The sequence below is a fragment of the Sinocyclocheilus anshuiensis genome, unplaced genomic scaffold (genome assembly GCF_001515605.1).
Source record: "Sinocyclocheilus anshuiensis isolate Anshui unplaced genomic scaffold, SAMN03320099.WGS_v1.1 scaffold55, whole genome shotgun sequence".
NCBI classification, from domain to species: domain Eukaryota; kingdom Metazoa; phylum Chordata; class Actinopteri; order Cypriniformes; family Cyprinidae; genus Sinocyclocheilus; species Sinocyclocheilus anshuiensis.
This window is the reverse complement of record NW_015549647.1, coordinates 2543272-2562394: the sequence shown is the minus strand read 5'-3', so window position 1 is coordinate 2562394 and position 19123 is coordinate 2543272. Positions and strand designations below refer to the sequence as shown.

Here is a 19123-nt window from a genome sequence, read left to right as displayed (position 1 = left end):
TCGCTGCTTATCTCTCTTTCCCTCCCTCGTTTTTTTCTCCGCTCTCTTTTCCTTTCTCTCCAACTCCTTCCCTCCCTTTTTTCCTCTTTGCCTCACTCTCTCTCTCATTCTAGCTCTGATTTTTCACTTTTCATCTCTGCTCTGTGCTTTAAATCCTCTCTGCTCACATCGACATCTACACTAATGCCCTCTGTATTTTCTTTCTCATCTCTCTCCCTCTCCGTGTGTGCCAGCAGGGAATGACCTAGCAGCTGGGTCCTCTGGAACAGACCAATAAAATACTAAATATCTCCCTGCACATCACCCACACACAGACACAATGCCCCCCACTTCCCTGGACCATCTGCACGCCGGACCATCCGTCCCTCCCCCCTGACACTCAAGACCCTTGTGAGCTGTAAACAATAGCCAGATATGACGGAGAAATGCTCATGTTGCATCTGCCGCTCTAAACCACCACGATTAACGATAGACCAATAAATCAGACAATATTTGGCCATTTCTAAATAAGATAATCATGTTCCCCCTGTTGTAGTTCTACCTTGTGTCACTTCTAAAAACTACTAAAAGTTTTGTGATTGAATAAAACACTTTTTATGTTTTGGAGTAAATGTTGTGTGAAATAAATTTAGCAATTTTGAGTATCATTTGCAATCATTAAATTATCATTATCGTATTGTCTGAAATACTTGATTTGATAGGTCATTCAGTGGTCAAATATTTCTGAGGTTACTCTGAAATCTCATCCTATGAGTCAGTGCCTTGATTGCCTTTAGTTACCTAAAAAGAAAGGTGACATTAGTCAAAAGAGCTTTTCTTAAATATTCAGTCTCCTCTACTGACCAGTTAAGATGTAAATAAACATATGCATGTTCATAAGACGTAAACCGTATGTAAACATCAGAGATCTTATTATAAAACGGCTCTGGTAAACATTCGCTTCACAGCACTGCAAAAGGTATTTTTAAATCCAATTCAGAAAATAGTCGGATTCAAACTTTTTTCCAATAGATCGGATTATTTTCAGGTCTACATCACCCCTTTCAGTCTGATCGAAATTTCATTCAGATTGAGATCAACTGGATTGATTGAGGTATTTACATGAAGATTGAGCCATCAGTCTGATTACTACGGGATTATTTGGGTGCATGTAACTATTGGGCCGTGGTGCTCATGTGGATGATGCAGGTTCGAGTCTGCCTGGCATCATTTTCCAATCCTGTTCCCTTCTTCTGCGCATCCTGTCCCCACTATCGCTACGAATAAAAGCAGCAAAAATGCTCAAAATTGCACGCAGAGACCTCAACCGTGGGCCCAAATCAGCAAACTTCATCACTTCTGTTTCTAAGACGCCATACCCACCTCTCTTCCTGTTTTTTTTCCTCCATCTCAGCCTCTCTTTCTGTAATGACCTCCCTGAGGTCCAGTATCGCAGCTCTCTCTCTATTTCCAAGATGTGAGGGAGGTTCTGCGAACGCACACCCAGCATAATGAGCTCTCCCTGGACACCCAGAATACAAAAAGCCCCTGATATGCTCAGAGAATCTCCCCGGACCACCCTGGATCCAGATCGTCCCGGCTCCCGTTCTGAGCTCAGGGCCTGCCGCAGGTTCTCTCTAAATACTCTGGGTCGAGGTTGGGAGACCCCTGGGTGGCTTGCTATTCTAGGACTGGGTGTGTGTGTGTGTTTATGTCTCAGAGTGTGAATGAAATAGGTGTGAGAAAGTGTGTGGCTGGTGCAAAAGGTGTGTTTATGAGGGGTCAAATCTTGGTGTGTAAGAAAGGGGGACCGTTCGATTCAATAGAAACTCTTTAACCTTCTTTGAGGGCCCCCAACCTCCCCAAGAGCCCCTCTAACTGCCCTTAACCGCCCGATTCCTCTGAGAAAAGGGAGAGGCGCCCGCTGACGGACCTCAAAAACACACAACCCCTCATCGCACCTTGTACACACACATTTTTACACTCTAAATGGAACATAAACCCTACAGAGTACAGCTTGCAAAGCTGTGATGCTGCTTTTCCTTTTACACACACTCACACACACACACAGTTTATGGCTACTGTTCAGTAAGAGTCGTAAGTCTGTATTTGGATCCACAGCCAGCGCGTCAAATTTGTGGCAGTAAAGCAAAGCCACTCCTTTTTATATTTGCCCTTCAAAAAATATATAAATAATGGCCTAACTTTCCGCAACTAGATTTTTTTTTCAGTATGAGGTGATATACTGAAAGAGTATCAGGTCAGCTTCAGAAAATGATTGTAAACTTTAGGTCTAACTAAACATTATGCAAGTTATTTTCTGTTCATTTTATATGAGGTTTGCTATTTTTGCAACCATGATACCAAAACTCTGATGTGTCATAATGCAGTTTAAAACGTTCATGAGTTTTATTTGTAGCAATAACATTAAATAATCAACAAAATTGTAAAGTCAAAATATAAAAGATCGCTTGAAGTGGCAGTAACATCAAATACAGTGTTCAAACTTAAATTAGGTTGTCACTCTACTAGTTTATTTAGTTTAAAAAAAGTTCTTCTCACAATAGAGAAATATGGCGTTTGTTCCACATTTGAATGTTTTTGGGCCAAGTGTACTGTATTTGTAGAAAGTGCTATAGAATTCATGCAAATTCTATGCAATAGTGAAGACCTTAAAAACATTGAAGACAGACTACTGTCTTTTTTAAGACCTGAGACTGAGACACAGATTCAGACCAAGGGCTCAAGACCAAGTGCACAAGATTAAGACCCCAACTCTAATATCTTTTTACTTGAGTGATTCTACAAATCAGCATCCATCAAAACGTCTTGACTTGAGCATGTTACGTCATGTAATTAGTCTGGGCAAATTTCCATAATCAGCAAGTAGGGTTTATTGTTTTGTTTGTAAAGACAAGAGGTTGAGATGATTTGGTAGGTGGGTGAAGCACATCGGACATAGCTACTTTCTTTCTATTGCTGGTGTACGTGTTTGTGTGTATGTGTGTTTTCCCATGCTGACGCTAAAAGTGGTGTGAGGACGGATCTGAAGGACTGAGTGCTGGAATACTAATGAACAAACATAGAAGAAGAGGCTGTGTGCTCCTGTCTACCTCTCTGCAGTGGGCTCACTCGCTCTTCTCTCTCGCTCTCTCCCTTCATCTGCACCTCTCGCTCACACAGAGGATAAACTGTGTACATGATGACATTTACACCGCAGTTGCACGCAGAGGGAGTGCGTGTGTGTGTGTGTGTGTGTGTGTGTGTGTGAGCCCTCTCATTCCTCTCCCCACTTCTGTTTTTTTCCCTGCTCTTCCTTCATTTTGCTCTGTGCTCATCTTCTCTCCATCTCTCTTCCTTTCGCTGTGTGTGTGCTCCCTTGAGGTGCGCATCCTGTGCAGAACACACACAGCGAAAGGAAGAGAGACATTACTTAAGCTGTACAAAGTTTTTTCTGTTTCAGTTGATTGGTTGATTATATGGTCTTTGTAAGAATATAGCCCTCATGTCCTATTCTTTATCTGAGTCTTAGTTGGTCTAAACTGGAACTGGTTTCGGTCTGGCTCTCTTTAGGTCTCTGATGGTCTAATATTGACTAGACACTTTACATATTTACAATAATATTTACTTTATTGTCTTATTGTGTATTGTTCATGAGAAGATTCATTTAAAATTGCTAAAGTTGTGGAAGTGACCTGGAAGAACTTGTATCTGTTAGATGCCATTTACACCTTTATAAGTATCTGTTTGCCATTTCAACTTCGAGTTGTTTTTCGAGTGAAACTTTTAAAAATGACATTTCATGATTCATCTTCATCTAAGGAAGAAGCCATTTCAAAGGAGACAGCGGTGGCAGTGAATGGTCATTTACCCATTTACTCAGAAGGGAAGAAAATGACTCAAAATCAAATATTTTTCACTCAACTGTTGCTTGCTTATTCTCCAAATAAGTGGCCACGTGGAGAAAACCTGAAGGTGACTGCTGGTTAATTTCATTAAAGTCATTTCAGTAGGTTTGTAAGAGCAGTGCCGATAAAAAGCTTGTCGTTTTATGCCAAGCTACTCTGAAAAGCCTCAAGGCTTTGTGTCCGTTTTGATTCTTAGATTCACTTCTTGTGTCTGTATTTAAACAGGAGGTGTTACAGAACTTCAGGGACCCGAAAATTTGGATAGGTTTGGTCTTGAGTTATCTGCAGTCCAAAAACATTGTAACCACATTGACACTCCCACATGGTTCTACAGTGTTTAGCTGAACCACAATCAACAAATAGGTAGTTTTCATTATTTCAAAAGAACACCTGTCTTAGGGTTGGGCCAAGATAAAACATTTGTGCTGTTGAAGCAAAATACGTGGATTCATACGGAGCATTATCGAGATATTGCTTCAGATTTGATCACTGCCTGCTGTGGCTGTCTCAGTTTAGCCAGTGCACTATTTGTCAGTCTGTTGTAGGTGTAGTGTATTATAGTGATTCTGCTGTGGATAGGTTGGTATTATTGGATGGATCTCCACGGTAACGGGGCGGGTGAAACTCAATCGGAGTCTCTCCATGTCGCTCCCTTAGATGGCCACCCGCTGATCCTGACCTTCTGGATGTTTTTCCCCTCTCCTTTTCTCTCTCTCCCTCCCGCTCTCTCAGCCCCATCTTCTAACTCTTCTATTTTCTGTATTCATTTATCTATCTTTCTAGTTATGATGGATTCAGGAGTGCTTACATGTTCCTATACTGTTATTTTTGGCTTATGTTGTCATTGCACTGCCACTTTAAAGCACAATGACAACAGCAAATGAATAGTGTCTATCCACTTTGTGTAACCTGCATATGACAGCATGTGTATTGTGTGTATGTGTATAAACCATAGATGATAACACTTATGCAAGGGGGGGCCTGGCTAAGGCGAGATAATAGGAAATTATGTTTATGATGTACTCTGAATATTAACTGCCTCATAACTGACTCATTCTTTCTCTCTATGGAAGATTCAGTATTTATTGCTGTATCCTCCAGTACAGTCAGAATCAGCATAGCCTCTTGCCTTGGCCGGGCATAAATATTTAAGGCAAGAAGGAACAGTAAAATCACAAACGGCAAGTAGAGGGACAATTAGAGAGAGAGAGAAAACAAAAAGGGCCAATGACAGACACTTGAGGCACCCCATTTCAAACTCTCACCTTCACTGTGCGTGTGCATATGTGTGTGTGTCCAGCATTTTGTACTGAGGTAATAACTCTCACCAGGGATCTGGAGAGCCCAGCAGAGTTCAGGCAGGTGTCCATTATACCTTTCACACACACACACACACAGAATCCAGCAGGCCTGCATTATTTGTATCAAACAACTGGTATGTTTTGCCTCTGACGCACAAGTACAGACACACTCCTACTGCGCAGCACCAGCAATGAAAACAGACACCTCTACCATGATTCCTGCTCAAGATCTCTCCAGCAGGAAGTATGAGCTATGAGCCGTCCCCAGGGACGCAGGAAAGAGAAAGAGAGAGGCCAGGAGCCTGACACTGCCTGGCCAAGATCTATGCTCAAACACACTCTCTTGCCTCTTTTTTTCCCTTTCACTGCCCTCTTTTGTCTTCCCTTGCTTTTATTTTCCGTTTCTTTCTCTACTCGAAATAAAGAGTAGTTGGTTACACTGAACACACTCATATCCACTTTTGTGCAGAGAAATGCCATTTCCTCTGCTTTATTATTCTCTTTCCCCCTCTGTGGGAGGCTGGGAGGAAAGTTTGCTTTGAAGAGAGAGGGTTTAACATGTGCGCTAATAAATAGCTGGTTTGCCGCTGGGCAAGATTGCAAGAGCTCAGTTCTCTCTCTTCCATATAGTCTCCAGCATTTTCAGTGACTACAACTTATAACCTCCATTTCAAAATGAAAAGGATAGAGGAGTATGTTTTTCTTCAATATGTCCTGACAGACCTGATTTTACTTTACAATTTCAACTCAAGGTTGATATTCTCTCCATCCATAAACTTGTGTAATTCCCTCTGGGTGTCCAAGCAGTGTTTTGTTTTGTCCCTTCCTTTCTTTTTTCATGAGAAAGGAAAGTTCATCCCTATGACCCTTGCAGTATGCTTTTGTTTAGTTTCTAATATCAGTTAACATTATATTTACTTTTATGAACTTGGCAGAGACTTTTCCTAAGCAACTTATATTGCTTATTTGAACTTATTATTTTTCTCTTTTCATGAATTTTATCAGTTCATGAATTAAAACCATGACATCGGTGTTGCAATGCATATACTGTTTAAGCTACAGGAACCTGTATATCCTTACTTTGCAATGCTGGTTCTAACATTCTGAAGAAAAACCAAGCATAAAATCCATTAAAAATTGTAAGTGAATTGAGTTCATGTTATGTAGATAATAAATTAAAATTAATTAACTGCATATATCAGTATTTGCAGGGAAAAGTTACCAAATTAAAATGAATTAAACATGTAACATTACTGTGGGAGATAAATAGACATTACAAAAAGTGGATTCTGTAATTGAGTCACCTATCTTTCCGAGGTAGACTTAAGGACTTTTAAAGACCAGTGTAATTTTGGTATATATTATATATTTCTGTTTAGCATTAATTTATTGTTAGTTTTAGTAATTTAAGTACTTCAAATTAAACTTATTTACTTTTTTCTCCAATTTTTTTTTTCTAAGGCAATGCTTTGGCATTAAAAGGACATGCATGGTGCTGCCTCCAAAGCATGATTGCCTTGTAAGTCAGACATACAGGAATGTCACTAAACGAGCAGAGCCGTTGAGCACGGATGACCCTTCACGCCTTCCTACAATTCCCAGAAATCAATGCTCTGATGGAGCTTCCATTACCATTATTGATGGCTGAGACGGTGGCAGTGACTGCTGCCAATGCGAGAGGCCGCAGTGATGTGTAGCTGAGGAGCTGAGAGGCCGTCTTTGTCTTGTTGTCTTTGTCTGTCTTTCCCTATTCCATTCTGTCTTTTTTGCCATCCTTATATTTCTTTCCATATATATAATTTCCTCTGGAGTGTGAATGGAGCACTTTTCTAATAAAAGTCATCTGTAAGCCACCACACAGACACATACACTTTCTCTCTCACACATGCACATCTGAGGAAGCACTTGGTCTACACACAGCTGCATGTTCACCTGAGGCAGCTGCAGTCCGTTTCTCAGTCTTTAAGCACTCCAGAACTCAAACTCTACATTGTCACTTGTTAGTGGTATAGACAGAGAGAAGGAGAGGGAGAGGGAGAGGGAGAGGGAGAAGGAGACGACGAGAGAGTGGAAAGAACTGTCCTTGTATTTCTGTCACTCTCTGAAACCACAAGGGAGCTGGGGAATGAAACGATGCAGCCGAGCAGAGAGCCCTGCAAGGCTGCCGCCCGCCTAGCATCACCGCTAACACCGCGACCAGCATCCGCGCTACCAATTAGCCTGAGACCACACAGGGAGAGAGAGAAACAGGCTGATTTGTTTGTTCCAAAGCACAAACTCTCTCCACCGCAGCGGATCGTTCGAGAGACTCGGTTGTGAAAATGAATTGCCAAATTAAAGATCTTTACAAACACAAAAAAACAAAAACAAACACAAAGCATGCTTAAGAAATGTCAACCTAACAATTGCCTTTGGAGAGCTTTGTTTCAGCTAATTGGGAGGGAGAGGGGTGAGAAGAGAGGCTCACATCCTAAGAACAAAATTAAATTAGGTTTAAATCGGCTGAATCTGTGTTCACCCTTTTCGGTTACAGCGTCCAATTACCCGAAACAAACACAGAGGTGCATAACCGTGACAAATGGCTTCAAAACTGGAAAACTGGTCTTGCAACAAATGCAAAGTCACAGAAGGAAGGTTTAAAAAAAAAAAAAGTGATGACAACTGGCTATTAAGCATTATGGTACAAATACTCACTGAGTGGGAGTGTCCTCAGCTGTGTGACATCACTGCTTGTCCACCTGTAGGAGACCGGAAAAAGAAACAGAGAGGAAAGTGTTTTAATGGCATATTTGGTCACTAAACAGAAACAAAACTGAGGTAAATGTCCTAAATTACACTTAATATTTAGCTTCGGCCTCAAGGGGACGAGTCAACGGCAACAGGTTTCAGCATTGTGGCTGGAGTAATGCAGTGTTTAGTGTGTTTACACCCAACCTGTGGCTGCCAATGGTTTTAAGTAAGAAAAACGCATGCATAGCCTACGTACACAAAGACACTGACAACCACTTTTCACATGCCCACACAAGTAAAGCAAAAACACATGAATGTGTGAATGCTCATACACGCACCCGGTTCCGTCTTTTTTCCTGCTAAACCTGTTGGAATTACAGTAAGGCTTTAAAACCCAGGGTGTGTGGGATGTTTTTCCAAGCACACATGCTGTCTTGTGCAGAAAACCAGCCTGCTCCAGTTTTCTCACAGACTTTGTGTGTGTTTCTGTCTGTTTGTGTGTGTATGTGTGCTTAAGAATTATCAGGAACATCACAGCAGTGAGTCAAAAAGGTGAAACAGACACACAAATCAGATTCGGCTTCCAATCTCCTCAATCTGCACAGACAACAAGTTGTACATACACACACTGCTCAGAAACAAACACCACATTCACAATGAGGTAAAAAAAGCTAAAACAAATTACCACCACAAACGAACAGCAGACGCGCTCCGAGTAATCTGTGGCTGGGCAGTTAGTTCCTCTTTTTAGTTCTTTAAAACATTTCCATCTGGGCAGAGTTAGATGTCTGGAACAGTTTACCACTGTTTGCTACACAGTGAGCCAGGCTGTGACTGACAGCATCCGCACATCAATCAAAATCCGACTCATCCATCTACGGTGGAGGCGCTCCATCGCTGCAGTGGCCAAGGACACGTGCAGCATTAGAGCTGATGTCATCGGGGGGAGTTCAGTCGGGATGACAGCTCGGAAAGACATAGACTGAAATAATGGCGAGCGCGCTGGTGGGGTTCATCATTTCCTACACACTATGTTTGGCCTGATCATTACCACAATAACATGGCGCTACTGCCAACGAAAGCCAGAATCTGTGCGTAGTGGCTTAAAGCTCGCTCTGCGAGTGCTGAGCTCTCCCCAAACATCTTCATCCATCCTGAGGACCAGCTAATCAAAAACGTTTTGATGCTACATTTTTTTTTATTGACTTGCCTAGGGGGAGGAATTTAGATGAAATGATAACGCACCCCCTTCGGATAGACTGCAAACTGTGAGCAGCTGTGAGGATGGTGTGCGAGGAGAAATGACGGGAGGGGAGGTTTTTTTTCCTTTTAGTTCTTTCTGCTCCAGGTTGATACTTCCTGTCGGAGGAGCCAGTCCTTTAGGGAGCACCTTGCCACGACTGCAGACGTTTAGCTCCAACAACAGGCAAGTCCCGACAATCTATCTCTCGTGGAATCGTCTCACCCGTCCAGTTTCAGGAAACTGATCCCTAAATAGAAGTGATTCATCTTTTTTCATACAATATGAGCACACACAGCACAAAGAGACTTCTCTTTCCTTTTCTCTCGCTTTCTCATCTCTTTCTTGCTCTCTCTCCCTCTCTTTGCACTGTATGATTCAGTGTGGCTGCAGGGCAGAGTCTTTTATCGCTGTATTATGCCCAGCTGAAAGCTGACAAAATGGAATCGGTGTGTGAGTTCTGTGACTGGGAAAAAACAGCCTTGGACCAGATCTCTTTCTCTCTTGTTGATAATCTTATTCTTTCATCATTAGGCCGATTGCGGTTTATCCTGGAGAAAAGAAGGGATGGGGAAAAAGATAAATATAGAGGAAAAAAGGACATGGCCATCCAGCGGGCAAACAAAAAAACTCATACCTGGAAATACTTCCTCAAAAATGGCTACCAGACAATTAGCTCCATCTGAGAGAGAGGAGGGGGTGCGCTATAACTTAAACTGCCCACACTGGAGGTCATCACTCACACGCTAATGGAAGAACCGTGCTACACACACACACACAAAATCGCTCTCTCTCACACACAAGGACACAGCAATCGTCTTTGAACGGATTGATAAACACTGCGGTAATTTGACTTTACATTTGTGGTAAAAGTTCATCTGTGCAGAACGCAGCAACTCGTGACAATAAGGCCAAATTAATATTCAACCCATTTCCTATCCTCGATTTCCTTCACCTTTGAAGTCTGGTGGAAATGAAGACCAGATGGAAGCAAAAGGAAGAACAAGAGTGAGCAAACGAGAGAGAGAAAAAACACTCATGTGTCTCCACATGAAATGGAGCGCTTTTTAAACAGAGGTAAAACATGTGGGAAAGTTTCTGAAGCTCTGCAGTCATCGCCAGACACGGCAGGAACAGAAAACATGTTTTATGCACTCCCAGCTACGAAAACAAACAAACTAATGGGAAAATGATCAGACGCTTTACTTTAGGTTAGCCCTTAAGTGAAAATCTGTAAAATGCATGTGAAATGCAAAGCCTTACAAGAGCTTTTGAGAACATGCACTTGAAATGTTTGTTCACTAATCAGTCAAAAAAATCTCATGCATGTAGTGTTTAAAAAATGTTTCAATGAGTTTGAGAATTCTCACACACACACACACACACACACACACACACACTTTTAATTGTCTCTATGATGATATGACAAAGTTATAACTGCAGGATGTTGAAGGAAATCTGAGAAAAAAATGGATAATGTAACGATAAGTTTACATAAACCTTAGAATCTACAATGCGTTTGTTCTATATCTATATTCTATTCTATACTCTATATCCTGTTCTTAATATCATTTGTTGACTCGTCAAGCATCATATAGCAACAAGACATCATATAGCGATGGGAGAAAAAACTAATGTGCAAAGCATGCTGAGAAACCAAAGAAATTGTAGAACCTGGAAGATTTTTATCAAGAACAACAGATAGTTTTCACATTCCAGAACAACCCAGAGACATATGTACAACTATTAAAAGTTTAGTTGCTTGTTGAGGCAACATATGGTATTATGAAACAAGGTAAATATTTGAGTAACTTCAGTTATTATTTTGTTGTGTGAAATCTCTCTCTTTTTAAAAAAAAAAAATCTGCAAGTACTATGTAAACAAAAGCAGAACTGTATAATACTAAATCTAATTACATTTTAGTAAACCACAAAGAGAAAGCGAGACCCTGTAATTTTAACAGTGTCCAAATATCATTTTAAACACTTTAAGGCCACTTTAAGTATATACTGACAAAATACCACAGCTTCAAAAAACAAAGATAACAGCCTTACATGTGACCATATTATTTGAACAACATGTACCCTAATGGAGGGCCCTGAACAATAACACTGGCAGTCAAAAGAAGCCGATCACAGATTAAACGCTGTCCACGAATTAAGTTAAGCACTAAAGAACGCAAAGGAGCAGAATACTGTGTAATCAAACAGGCCTTGAGATTTCTCTGCGTGAAGGTCAATCCCGCTGCCTATGCAGCTGTCACGCCTTCCTCTCAAACACACGCACACGTGTGAACAAACACACTGACACACACAAACCAACCAGATAGTCATCTATCATCCCTAAACTCAACACACCCAACGGGAAAGCTCTCGCCATCAACCTGACATCAATCCAGTGAAGCAGCAACAATGACAAAAAATGCCTGCCTTTTTAAACAAATATAAAATATATGTGTCCAACAAATATTACAATATTAAGAGCATGATGTCGCTTGGTCTGAAGTATGCTGGGGAAGGTGATTGGTGTTGTTGCAGCAGGTTGGCTGATGGCAGTACAGTAGTATGGAAGCCCACTACTACTTGTCCTGGTAAATCTTTTGACATTTAATCATCCTCATGTTACTCCAAAGCTGTGTGACTTACATTCTTCTGTGGAGCCATATTCTGAGAAATGTCTCAGTGTAGCCAATGCCAATGGGCACCAATATTGTTTGGTTGCCAACGTTCTTCAAAATATCTTGTTCTGCAGAAGAAAATCAGTCAGGTTTGGAACGACATGAGGATGAGTAAAGATGTCGCTTGGTCTGAAGTATGCTGGGGAAGGTGATTGGTGTTGTTGCAGCAGGTTGGCTGATGGCAGTACAGTAGTATGGAAGCCCACTACTACTTGTCCTGGTAAATCTTTTGACATTTAATCATCCTCATGTTACTCCAAAGCTGTGTGACTTACATTCTTCTGTGGAGCCATATTCTGAGAAATGTCTCAGTGTAGCCAATGCCAATGGGCACCAATATTGTTTGGTTGCCAACGTTCTTCAAAATATCTTGTTCTGCAAACAAGATTCAAAAAATCAGTCAGGTTTGGAACGACATGAGGATGAGTAAATGATGACAAAATTTTCATTTTTGAGTGGACTATCCCTTGAGCTATAGTGTTGGGTATAATTTGGGGTCATGGTATTGGCTGAGTTGTTGTGGTGGGGTCATAGTAATTTGCTGAGAGTGCAGTGTTGGGTTATGGTAGTGTGTTGAGCTATGGTGTTGGGATGTTACAAATGGCACGCTGAGCTGTTGTGTTGGGTCATGTGGTGGTCTGTTGGACGTGTAGTGTTGGGTTAGGATGGATGTTCAGTCAAGCGGCATGTTGAACTGTAGTGTGGGTTGTGGTAATGGCTTAAGCTGTTGTGTTCTGTCTTTGCTAAGTGTATAGTGTTGGCTTGTAGTGGGGGTGCGGAGCATGATGTTGGGATGTTCACAAAAGTTGTGTATTGAGCTGTTGAGGTGGGTAATCGGGTGTTGTGTTGAGCTGTATTGTTAACTTATGGTGTTGTGTTGAGCTGTGGTGCTTGGATGTTCAGTAAAGTGTTGTTTTGAGTCGTCTGGTGATGTTGATCTGTTGTTTTGAGATTGTGTGAGAGATAGTGTTGAGTTGTGGTGGTGTGTTGAGCATGTTGTTGGGATGTTCAGTCAAGTGGTGTATTGGGCTGTTATTTTGGGTCACCTGGTGGTGTGTTGGGCTAAAGTGTTGGATCATGTGGTGGTCTACTGGGTATGCAGTGTTGGGGTATGGTGGTGTGTTGAGCATTGTAATGGAATGTTCAGTCAAGTGCCATGTGTTAAGGTGTAGTGTTTGATCATCTGGTGGCAGGTTGGGCAATGGTTATATGTTAAGCTATAGCAGTGGTTCCCAATCCTGATCCTGGAGAACCCCCAACACTGCACATTTTAGATGTCTCCCTATTCAAACACACCTGATTCAACTCATCAGCTCATTAGTGAAGACTCCAAGACCTCAAATGTGTGCGTCAGATAAGAGAGACACCAAAAACGTGCAGTGTAGGGGGTTCTCCAGGACCAGGATTGGGAACCACTGAGCTATAGTATTAGGTTGTGTTGTTTTTTTGAGCTGCTATGTTGAAGGTGTGGTGATGTGCTGACCTTATGTGCTGGGTCATGGTGGTCTATTGGGTGCTGAGATGCAGTGTTGAGTTGTGGTGGTGTGTTAAGAATGTTTTTGGGATGTTCAGCTATTATTCCGGGTCATCTGGTAGCTTTTGTGTTGGGTTGTAGTAGTGCTGGGCGGTATGACCAAAAATGTATATCACGGTATTTTTCAAAATTATACCGGTTTCACGGTACATGACAGTATTTTTTTTTTTCATGCATGACCGCGTTAACCATATTTTCTACTGATTGAGAGCGGAAATACTACAGTATATTGACTTAGAATGCCCTATTTTACTGTCATGATGAGTGAATATTGTCAAAAAATACCACACTAAATAGTGACTAAACACGACCCCTTTTAATACGTTAACCAGGAGTCACTCTCATTTATAATCGCGGCATCGTCTGATAAAATCAACATGCATCTACACTAAAGAGCGGCTATGCGGTTGTTTTGGCTATATTACTTTTTTGTCTCATGCAGCGCACTGCCTGCGTCTGAGTAACAAACTAAAAAAAAACAACAAACAAAAAAGTGCATGTGGTATTAACAGACGAACTATGCAAATATTTATAATTCCAAACAATCAGTAAACGACAAGTGCTAGGAAACGCTGTTTTGTACTCGTTTATTGTCGAGTCTGCTGCGGTGCGGCCAACTGAATGCGCGGCTTCTCTGCCGCTCACTGCACAGAACAGACGCCGAGAGGTGACACTTCTCCGGGAAAGTCAGACCTCGCGTTCGCGGGACAGCACTGGCGAAATCTTCCAACTGAGCCATAGCTAAGGTTTATCCAAAAAAGTCTAGTGCTAAAGTCGCGCTCGTGTTTGTGAGATGCGGGAGCTGATGGCGGGGGCGGTGGATATTTGTGGCGGTCAACGTGGATATTGTGGATGAGTTCTTCTGTGTCATCACGTTCTATTAGTTCTACAGCTTCAGTTTCGGAACTTTCACGCTTAGTAACACATAGAGCTGTTCCCTCACCACAGTGCAACAGTGAAAAGGAACCCCTTTCAAACAGTGTTGCGTTCCGAACGTTGTTTAAGTGACATACACCGGTATTGCAGTATTTTAAAAATTCATATCATAACAAAAATAAACACCGGTATTCGGTATGAACCGGTATACCGCCCAGCACTAGGTTGTAGTGGTCTGAGCTAAAGTGTAGGGTTGTGCGGTGGGTTGGGTTATGGTGGAGCATAGGGGTGGGGGAAAAAATCGATACAGCATAGTATCGTGATATTTTCCGCGGCAATACTGTATCGATACACGGACGCCAAGTATCGATCTTTTATTATACTATTTGGTAGAATAATAAAATTAATTTCTTTACAGTCCACTAGATGGTGGTGTTGAGTTTTTTCTGGTGAGGACAGCTGGGTCACCTTCAGCATGCAGTAAGTTAATAAAATAAAGAGGGCGGCATCGCGGAAAGTTATCAGGAAAGCCCCATCCATGTTTAAATCGGATGTATGGACTTAGTTCGGATTTGTAAACAAGGAGGGGATGTAAGTAGGGATGCACCGAAAATATAGGCTACGTATAATAATAATAATAATATGTCGCGCCCGCCCGGCAGTGTTCAGCGCCATTGTTTCACTCTCCTCGTCACTGCGCGGTTTGACGCTCTGCTCAATATTCCGATCTATGAATGTGCGTTCCGCTCGTGTACCGCTCATGCTCATCGGAAAAGCAAAGTCCGCTCAAATAACACGCTGACAGGAAATTTCTATGCAGTATAGGCCTACTTGTTCCGGTTTGCAGTAGCGCTACTGTGCTGTAACGTGGTGTAGGCTAGTTCAGCTGTACTGGGCAACGCTGGTAAAATAATGCTACCTTCAATTCCGCTATGCTCTGCTCATATGCTCTGATAATAATAGCTTTGTAGGACTATACATTATTTGGATAATTAGTCAAAAAAACAACAACAACAACTTATATCTGATTCTGTTGTGAAGTGAACAAAAATAATATATTGATATTTAATATTAAGGTAACATTTTCAATAAGGTTCCATTAGTTAATGTTAGTTAATGTATTAACTATCATGAAAGAACAATGAACAATAATCGTGACACAAGTATCGTGATAATATCGTATCGTGAGGCCTCTGGTGATTCCCACCCCTAGTGGAGCACTGAGCATTGTGTTGGGGTGTTCAGTCAAGTGGCATGTTGAAGTGTCGTGTTGGGCCTGTAATGTTGGATTATGATAGTGTGTTGAGAGGTAGTATTAGGTTGTGTGGTGGTTTGTTGAGTTATATTATTGGGATGTTAAGTAAAGTGGCATGTTGAGCTGCTTTGTTGGGGTGTGGTGGTTTTTTGAGTGGTTTTGTTGGGTTGTGTTTTGAGCTGTAACATTGAAGTCAAGGTGATGGCTGAATAGATGACTGAAGGAAGTGAAGATGAGCTCTAGACTGAATGCATTGTTTTCATGAAAGATGCTGTTGCTCCTGCTGCACGCTTAAATTAGCTGGCAGTGTTTGGATTACACCAGGGAGCTCTCACACAGGATTTATTCTAGCCTGCAGGAGCAAAGGATATTTCCATCTCTACACACACAAACACACATAGATGCACAGTCATCGGTATGCATGTGCACACACACTAACACACACTCAGATAAAACCCTAAGAGCACAAAACAAGGCTTTCGGTTACAGAAGCGCTCACACACATACACTGTGGTCAAATAAGGATGCACTGCTCACTCTACCATTCATTTCATCCTTCGCCCTAGAATTCATCCATATGATCCTTTGCCATCAGAACAAACATACAGATGCACTTCCACGCAAACATACACAAACTAACACTCAAAGGACTCAACAAGAGGCTCTTCATGGCCTCTGGATCAGGCTTCTTCTAGTGCTATTGCCAAGTTTATTGACTGCTCATATTACAGACGGGTTTCACAGCTTTCTACCAATCTAACAGAGATAATACAGAGAGATAGAAACTGAGAGAAAGAGAGAACACATGCAGTGTTTTTCCTCTCGTTTTGAGTGTCATGTGAAACAACCACAATGCAGTCTGTTTCACTGAACAATCTGATGACACAAACACTCTTTTGCTAAACAACCTGCAGTCCTTAAGCTTACCTCTTTAACTGATTACATTATTTAAACAAAGGATCACCCGTCCGTTCCAACTTTAAACAAAGCAGCCTCAGCCTAATTTCTAATGACCGAGACAGACGCGCCCCTCAAAACACACACGCACACACATTTGTTGCGGGTCGGCGAGCATGAGGCCTGCTGAAGCGCCTAATCCCGCGTCTGTAGGCTCCAGGAACACGCCATGATGCACCTTCATGCGAATGAAGATTAGAACCCTTAATCCAGCTCTCTCAATCTGGAGATCTTTTTATAAAACCTCACAGCTAATCCAACAGTGGTTTGTTTACTGTTCAAGACCTAGATTAAACCAGGCTAGATTATTTACTAAAAAAAAAAAAAAAAAAAAACTTTACTCAATGTGTCATGTCAGGGTTAAATGCTGGCAATAAACTGCTCTATTAACCATATTCATGTCGTAAGAGATCAAATAAAGGCTTATGTAAAAAGCTTGCGTAGAACTTTACGCAAAACAAAAAAGGTTTCGGTTTCTAAACTACATTACGGTGTTAGCTGAAACGATTATATTTTCAATCCATTTTCTGTCTCCATCCCATCCCTGTCATTTCGTGGGCCTTTCTGTGCAAATTAAAAATTTAGAAATTCTTGCTGCGCCGAGGTACTCTTTGCCAGCGCAGCTAAAATGAAAAGGCTTTGTGGTGGCAGTGACCAGATTTTAAATGCAGCAAGATCAATAAATAAGAGGGGGCTGCTTGAGCACAATCTCTGAATGTCTTTGAGTGTGTATGTGTGTGTGTGAGGGTCAAATACTGCATGTCCTGCAGTCAGCTGTCACAGTGCAGTAGATTCTCTCACATCCCACAGCTCTCGCCAAATCCGGCCCCAGCCTCCCTTCTGCCCTCTCCTACAAGAGGAGCATCATTCCTGCCATTCCTGAAATCATGGCTATTTCTACTCTGGATGCAAATATAGCGATAAGCACTAGAACAAATAGGCCAAACTACTGGCATTTCAAACACGGGCTCCATTATCTCAGCAGGGGGAATGGAGCGCCGCAGTGGCAACCCACGGCACAGGCAACATGACAGTCTCCTGGAGGGCAAACAACACTGACGCAACCGGTGCAGGGTGGAAAAAACAGCCCTCATCACTCCAGCATTCTCCTCTGCCCGGAATCACTAATGCACTCAAACCCTCATTGAGGAGCTGAGGGAGATAGATAGAAAGAAAGAAAAAGAAAGAGAGGGGGGGGGGCAGATGGAAAGCAGAAAAACAGGCACACAGAAAGGTTTCAGAATGACGACCTTCAGGTGTCGGGCACAAGATCAGCCTCATTGATTAACAGCAGAGGCTGCCGGAAAGATACACACGTATTCTGAAAACACTTCCCGAATTACTGTGAAGTTACAGCAAAGGAGATTTTTCTTTCTCAAGTCTTAATACGAAGCCTTTCTTGAGGCAAAAATCAACCCTTTCACCTTGTCTGTGAAAAACAAGCGTTCAGACAGCCCAAGAAAAATAACCTTGAGTTTCATCAGGGATATTCTCACATTGAATGATAAACAGAGGCCCGAGGGACACTGAACCAAAAAGCAGCTAATTACCTGCTTCTGAAATTTGGCCCCTGTGTCCTCTCTGTGTTTATCTTAAAACAGAGTCAGTTTGGTATGACCTGCTTCAGCTGCTGGTAGGAAAGCCCATTCATTTAACTGTCTGCAGAAATGTGAATCTCCGACTACTCTGCCTCGTTACCACGGACCAGCAGGCTAAAGGTAAAGAAGATCATGTTTGCGACACAATTATCAAGTCTGTCGCGACCGACTTGCTCTTCTGCTGACACAAACAGTTGTCTCCCGAGCGCTAATGTTCACGCTAAACAGCAACCCACATAACCCGCTATTATGTAAGAGCCAACTGTTGAGAGGAAATTCTCCAATCAAAGCTGTTTGCTAACGACAAAATAAATCATTAGCCAAGTAAGTCAAGATAGAGATGCACTTATCCATGATACTGTTTAACGTCAACTGTCGTCTCACAAAGCAGCACAGGGAAGAGTATCTGTCAGTATTTACAAGGTGATTTGCCAAGTTGTTATGAGTACAAGGACACAACCTGCTCAGAAAACAAATTCACCGCTGACCTTCCAGCATCGAGTATTCGGGGCTGATTCATTTGGCAGTTACTGGCCACACACGTGGAACACCACAGCTTGTATAATCAAGCCCGCGCTTGGGTTCGAGTTCTTTAAATGACAGGTGTTATGATCAAGTGAGAACTTCTCGCTGCCTTGGACTTTTATAGGATGGTTAAATCAAATGACAAATCCAGAAACTCTAGGCTGAGCTTTCTGAAGTTCATTTAAATCAATTTCGCCATTAACGGTGCAATGATTGATGCGTGTTTAAAAGCCAAAATCAATGGGTTCTCACTCTATCCAAAATGACGCTGAGGGAAGAACTACGTTTTTCTTTCGTCTTATTTTGATTTATACAACTGTCCACCTTGCTGTGGCTATACACCGATGTATTGGCCAATAATCCATATCGGCCGATAAAAGCAATTTATTTCACTATCGGCCATAGGCAGATTGTTCAAAATCAGCCGATGATCAGGTCCGATTATATCCTGTCAATCAAAAGACCGCAGAAAAACATGTCATACTGCAACTCATACTGTGTGTGAAGACAATCTCTCTGTTGAATTTAAGGCTGTCAAAATT

General features: G+C 41.9%; 1 protein-coding gene across 1 annotated transcript in view; it reads right to left on the bottom strand.

The window, feature by feature from the left end:
- Positions 1 to 9187, bottom strand: part of LOC107660002 (bromodomain adjacent to zinc finger domain protein 2B-like) — a 45730-nt gene extending 36543 nt beyond the window's left edge. Inside the window, exons 1-2 of the mRNA XM_016449133.1 lie at positions 9164 to 9187; positions 7883 to 7926 (exon numbers count right to left, since the gene is read on the bottom strand). The gene's annotated coding sequence lies outside the window, so the exon portion shown is untranslated. The remainder of the gene's footprint in view (positions 1 to 7882; positions 7927 to 9163) is intronic.
- Between the last annotated feature and the right edge of the window lie 9936 nt (positions 9188 to 19123).